This window comes from Rutidosis leptorrhynchoides, chromosome 5 (genome assembly GCF_046630445.1).
Source record: "Rutidosis leptorrhynchoides isolate AG116_Rl617_1_P2 chromosome 5, CSIRO_AGI_Rlap_v1, whole genome shotgun sequence".
Lineage (NCBI taxonomy): Eukaryota > Viridiplantae > Streptophyta > Magnoliopsida > Asterales > Asteraceae > Rutidosis > Rutidosis leptorrhynchoides.
In genome coordinates this window covers 388,616,217-388,623,513 of record NC_092337.1, presented here as the reverse complement: position 1 = coordinate 388,623,513, position 7,297 = coordinate 388,616,217, and positions in this window count along the sequence as shown.

Below are 7,297 nucleotides of genomic sequence, written 5' to 3'. Positions count from 1 at the left end.
AACTAATTGGAGACTTAAACTATAATTACACCAATTTTCCTTGTACATAATTCACCCATATTTTAATAAGTCCATTGACTATTAATCCATTCCCGTGTCCAGTTAAATGAACGATTATTAGTACTTATAAATATCCCGCCCATCGTGTACGATCGAGTGTATGTGGTTATTTATAGGTACGTCTAATTGTAAATCTTTATATTAAATTAACGAACTATCATTCAATTAAACAAATATAAAGCCCATTAATAGCCCATAGTCTAATTTCCACAAGTGTCGTTCTTTTGTCCAAACCCCAATTATGGTACAAAGCTCAATTACCCCGTCTTTAATATTTAGCCCAACATCATGATTACTTCAATTTAAATAAGCATAATAATAACTTAGCTACGAGACATTAATTTAAAAAGGTTGAACATAACTTATAATGATTAATAATAGCGTAGCGTTACACGGACAGAATTTCGACTTTCACACTTACAACATTCGCTAACATACCCTTATTATTATTAAATTAAAATTAAAATTATAAATTTTATATATATATATATATATATATATATATATATATATATATATATATATATATATATATATATATATATATATATATATATATATATATATATATAAATCGTAGAGATTGAGAGATAGATTAGAAAAAGGTGTGTTAAAATCGATCAGATGCGCGACTTTTATAGCCCCACATTTCACTGTAGAGCTCCGCGAGTGCTGAATATTTATGCTTTAAACCTCCGCGAGTGCGGAGGTCTGGAATCCAGCTCACAAATTGAATTAAACGTGGGCTGCTTTGATTAAAATAATATATAATATATATATAATTAATTATATATAATATTATATTCTTGTGCATAGTTGATTTGTAATTTTTGGTCCGTTGCGTCGCACGCTGAAAGTTGGTTCATGTCTGGTTCCGGATTTTCGAACGCCTTTTTGTACAATTTAATATCTTGTACTTTGTGTTTCACGGCTTGTACTCTTGTAATTTTTAGACGTTTCTCATCAATAATTTGAACCACTTTGATTGTACTTTGTACTTTTTAGCTTTTTGGTCATTTGCGTCTTCAATTCGTCAAATCTGTCTTTTGTCTTCACCTTTTAATATTTAAACGAATATCACTTGTAAATAGAACAAATGCAACTAAAAGCTTGTCTTTCTTGAGGGATAATGCTATGAAATATATGTTCGTTTTTAGCATTATCAATTATTATTATCAATATTATTTTATCAAATAAATATGTGTTACAAAGATATTTTTACCACACTTAATAAAATTACATTAATATTACATACCACTATATTTTTATTAAGTAAACTTTATAAATTTAATTATTTAAGATATATAAAAGTATATTTTTATCATATATAATTTTTAAATATAAACAAATGACTTTTATTATTTACTCTAATAAAATTTGTTAAATATATTTAAATATATAGAACGATTATGTAAGTATATAATAAACATGTATAGATTTTGTAATTCATTTTGGGTCAAATTGACTTTTGTTGACTTTTGCATATCGAACTCGAGCATTAGGATTGTGATACACTACGACTTGACCTAAATTGTTAGACAGTTATTGACCAACATATAAATATATATATACTTAATATAGGTTCGTGATCCGAGGCCAACCTTGCATTGTTCAATGTCGTCATATGTATTTTTACTACAAAATACAGTATTGTGAGTTTCATTTGCTCCATTTTCAAATGCTTTTGCAATATATATTTTTGGGACTGAGAATACATGCGCTGCTTTTATAAATGCTTTACGAAATAGACACAAGTGATCGAAACTACATTCTATGGTTGAATTATCGAACTGAATATGCCCCTTTTTAGCTTGGTAGCCTAAGAATTGGTGTTTATGATAATTGCCACAAATTGACGCGAATCCTAAAGATAGATCTATTTGGTCCAACAAGCCTCATCCAAGTTTCGGATGCTTTAGTACTTCGATTTATCATGTCCGATGAGAGTCCCGGAATGATGGGGATATTCTATATGCATCCTGTTAAGGTCGGTTACCAGGTGTTCACCATATGAATGAATTTTAATTCGCGAGTTACGCGTGTCAATATATGAAATCTTGTGGTCTATTAAAATGATGAAAATGAATGATTATAATAAACTAATGAACTCACCAACCTTTTGGTTGACACTTGAAAGCATGTTTATTCTCAGGTATTAAAGAAATCTTCCGCTGTGCATTTGCTCATTTTAAAGATATTACTTGGAGTCATTTATGGCATATTTCAAAAGACGTTGCATTCGAGTCGTTGAGTTCATCAAGATTGATAATAAGTCATTCATAGTTTGGATATATTATGAGATAGCAAGCATGCCTGTCAACTTTTGTTGTAATGAAAGTTTGTCTTTTAAAAACGAATGCAATGTTTGTAAAATGTATCATATCGAGGTCAAATACCTCGCAATGTTACCAAATGTAAGGTATTCGTCCTTATGGATTAGGACGGGTCGCTTCAAATTATAATAAATATTCAAGCCATAACAATTAAATCTACAATTTAAAATGGTGATATTCTTTCAATCATATTTGTGCGTCATGAGGTTAATTCTAAATCAACCGCGTTGACTTTAAAAACCAAAAAGGTTTCGACTTTTACTAATTCACCACAAAGCTAAATCTAAAGAAAATCACGCGACAATTAAGATGGTGTAAAAGCGGCTTGGATACCACTGTTGAAAAACCGTGTGTACTTTTAAATCAGATTAACGCAACGGATAGTTAAAATAATAGTCAATTATTATTTTATAAACCATTTACAAAATTAAATATTCATATATTTAAATTTAATAAAACATGCACATGATTAACGACCCCAAAGATCCAGTTACACCACTAATAATTGTCAAAATATGTAATTCACAAAGTGAGTAAACGATATACCTTTCTTAAAGAAACTGAATGAAGGAGAGAAACCTACGATCAAAAATATGACCGTCTCTTAGGATAGTCCACATCCGTATAACTCTGAAGGAGATCGGAGTAAAAGTCTAATCTTGAAAATCATGTTGTCATCCATCATGATTGTTAAAAGTTGTACTAATATGGAATAGTTTATTCCATAAATCGAATTTGATTTGTTTGAGAGAATAAGAAGAGTTATACAAGTGGGTTTGTGTGATATGATTTCTTTCATTATCTCTACATCTATACAAATATTCCATATCCATATATGTAATATATAAAATCTAATAAGTTAAACGACTTTTGTAAAACGAGTCCAAAATTCGGTGGAATAAAATATTACAAAATCTTGCAAATATTTGATTCGCTTTTACGTTTCTAAAGTCGTATTTCTTAAATACTTTAGGGGTATATTATGTAATCTATAATTAATAATTTCTATTACGTCGCTTTCATGTGAATAGTAATTTAATTAATTTCCTTTCATTTACTATTCATATGAATAGTAAATGAATTAATTTCGATTTACTATTTTGTTACTTGAGTAATATATATACATCATATATATATATTTTATTTGACGTCTCGGTGTATATGTGTGTGACCTCGAAGGTTCAAATGAATTTGACCATATAGTTATATGTTGTGCACTTCAATTAGAACCTCAACTAATAATTGAAAATTTAAAATACGTTCTTTCTCTCCTTAGAATATCAACGCTCAATCAAGTAATTAGAAATTTAAAAGACTAAATCCTTATATTCTTTTTCTCTTTGCTATTCCCACATTGTACAATTGTAACGAGTTACACAAAGCTTTATGTATTGGAGAAGGTCAAACACTGAAAACGTCCCTTTAGTAAAGATAAAGGGCTATTTGTAGCAAAACACTATAACTGTGCTATGTAAGTTACTTGGGCTGCAAGCTCGTATGGGGCCCGCATTTCCGGATGATTAATTAATCTGTCCTGAGCTACTCGGTTTTGCAACTGTATGTGTTCGAAACATTAGCTTCAGATTTAGGCTCGGACTACATTGTTAAAAACAAAGTAAATGTCAAATTTGCACTTTTACGGTTTTACCTAACATAATTTCTAATAAAATTATTTTTAGTATTAATTTTATTTCAAATCCTTTAAGATAAATAGAACAATTACTACTGTTACAAACAAATTGATAAAATAAGAATAGAGTGAAAAAATATCTTTAAATTATGTATTTATAGGTTGGATGCTGATTTATATATCATCAAAATATATTTTATAAAAGTCTATGAAGTACTTTTGTTTTAAAGTATTTATATACATCATTACTTATATTTTCGTGCTATTCTATATCTTTTAGTTATATGTAAATTTGCAAAATTATTGGCTTGAATAAAATTAATTTCACATCATATATATATCGTGTCAAACAATTTTTTTTTTTTATTGTGTATAATATTCGAGGTTAAAATGTTTCCTCATACCAGTGTCGAGTTTAGTTATTGACTAGTGAGGTCAAAGGATACCACAATTTTAAAATTTTATATAGAAAATACCATTTAAAATGTATATATGACACCACTAAATTTAACTAAAGGACTCATATATTTTTTAAATTTATATATTTTTCTTTAAATTGTATAGGATACTACAAAATTAAACTAGTCGGACCCCATATATATTTCGAATTTGTATGTGTTGGAAATATGTTCTCGGGTTGGCTACGGAACGACCGTGGTTTGACCGTGGTAAATATATTCCGAAGATATGCCCATGGCATTAAATAATAAAAGTTCATTTATCCTATTCGGTCACACACAAAGGCCAATCGTAAATTGTTTGATATACCTTTTAATCGGAAATTAATTTATTAATCATTAGTTAATGGTACCCCGTCTGTTGCAAGAATCACAAACTCGTCACAGTGCAGCAGACCAACAACAACAACATTAACTACTCCAACCCTAGTTTTTAAAACCGCCGCTCTTGTTTCCTCCGGCCACCGGCTCTCCGCCGGTGGTCCGGACCTCGTTCCTTTCGTTTTCCTCGTTTTCCTTCTTCATTCCTTCTGCATCTTCTGGCGGTTCTTTCCTTCAATCGTTGGCCTCGCTTTCCTTTGAGTTTCCTACAGTCGTTGAATAATTCGAGCAGATCTGGTTTTCTGTGGCGTTTTGTGGTGGAGGTGAGTGGTATTTGGGTGTTGGGGGACTGGTTCTCATCGTTTTTGTGCAGTAGTCGCCGGAGCTTCACTCTTCTCAATACTGCAGTGGTCGCCGATCTTTGTAAGGTTGGTGCTTTTGCTTCTTTTCCTTTACTTCACTCTTGTGTTGCTCCATCTGTCAATTGTTTGCCACCACCACAGTCCACACTAGACCCACTTTGCTGCTGATACTTCTGTTCATGGTCTCAACTTCATAATTTTTTATTAGAGTTAGTAGGTTTCGTGGATGATGGATTCATACGGGTTGCGTTTTTAAGAGTTTTGAGGTCCCTGTTTCCGTCGATTGTGTCTTTTCGGGTTGCTAGTTGTGTCTTTTCGGGTTGTTTTTCAAGGTTTAGGTGATCTCAGATGTGGCACCGGTCTTTTCGGGTTTGAGGTTTTGAAGTGGTAGCAGGTGGGGTTCTCTATTTGTGATGTTTTATCTGCCAGATGGATCTGGAGGTTCGTGTGTTGTGGCGGTCAGATCTGATGGTTAGTCGTGTTCATCATGTGACGGTCGTTTATCTATCGTGGTTTGTTTCTTATAAATTCATTCTGACATATTACATTATCACCTCTCGATGTGATTGCGTGGTTGGATTTTGGCTTGAATTTGTGGGTTTCGAGATGTTGTTCGTGTGCTTCGAGTTCGTGATTGTTGTTTGAGTGCTCCGATTCCATACTCTCTATCGAGTGATTGCCCCTACGTGATTAAGTAATGTGTTTGGTTTGAAGACATCTAGAGATTACCCTTGCTGGTCGGTTCTTCAACATGTCTTGTGGAGTTAAAAATCGTGTTTTGGCCAATTCGAGTTAAAAATCGTGTTTTAGGCTATTTCGTCTTAAAAATTGTGTTTAGGCCAATTCGAGTGATGCTTTAGGTTTGTTGTTTTCGTGTGATGTTCGTCTCATGAGTCTATTGTAATTCCTAGTATCTTGCTAGTGTTTAATTATATAATAAAATTTATTGCCTTTAAAAAAAAAAATTCATTAGTTAATGGTTTAATAAATTAAGTAAGTTTTTTATGTGTATACATATACTTACAAATCTAAATATGTAGAGATTTGATTAGATTTTGCAAATCATATTTTATATAAGATATAAGATTTGATTTGATTTATAAAATATGATTTGATTTTGTAAATCTTATTTTATATAAAGATTTGATTTTGTAAATCTTTCCAAATCTTTATTTATTATATTTGTACTAGATGTATTATTGTATCAATAATGTACTTTGTTCTATATAATACCAAGTCTTGGTATTGGAAAAGTAGATGTTACTAAAGATATAAAACACACATAAAAAATGCTATTTCTCTTTCTCATTTTCAAGTAACCAAAATACTTGAAATATATAATTGGGTTCGGTTTTGGTGAAAATAAGGAAGAAGAAAAGATCCGTTAAGTAGAAGGTATAGATCGAAGCAAGGTTGGAACTTTGGGTGTCTACCGTTTAGAGGAACTCTTCTTTGGGTTTTCAAATTCGATCTTCAGAAGGCTACAAAGGTTGTATTCTAATCTTCTCTTGTTCGGTTTCATTAATTTTGTTTTGTTTGCTAAAGTTTTGTACAATGATCCGTGGAAGAGTATGATTTTGTAAAATTTTAAAAATGCTTCCGCTCGTTTTGAATTTGTATCATACTCCAACAGTGGTATCCGAGCCATCTTGTACAAGTTTTAGCAAACTAATGTATTCTATGATAATCATTTTGATGAGTGTATTGTGCATGATTCTTGGAGATGATTATGTATAACAAACATGCAAAACTATTATCATGATTTATGTTTTTATGTTTCTTAAATATCACTTGAATCTTGGGTTTTGGCAAAATGTTAAATGGTTAATCTCATTTTTTTTTAAAATCAGCTTGAACAGTCTGTATTCCATGGACTGTTTCGGCACTTTAAACTCAATATTTTCGTATGAGACCAGTTGCATTTGAAAGCTAACTGAAAGAAATTAAATTTGAAAAAAAAATTCATCGAAAACGGATTAGCAATGAGTAAGATATGACCATTTAAAGTTGCATATATGAATCTGTCAAAATCCGAAAATTTTAATAGTAGTTTGCATGTTGACTATTAAAGATTCAATGTTTAGAAAAATAAAGTACATAAATTATATTCATGTTTTACATGAAATGAGAAAA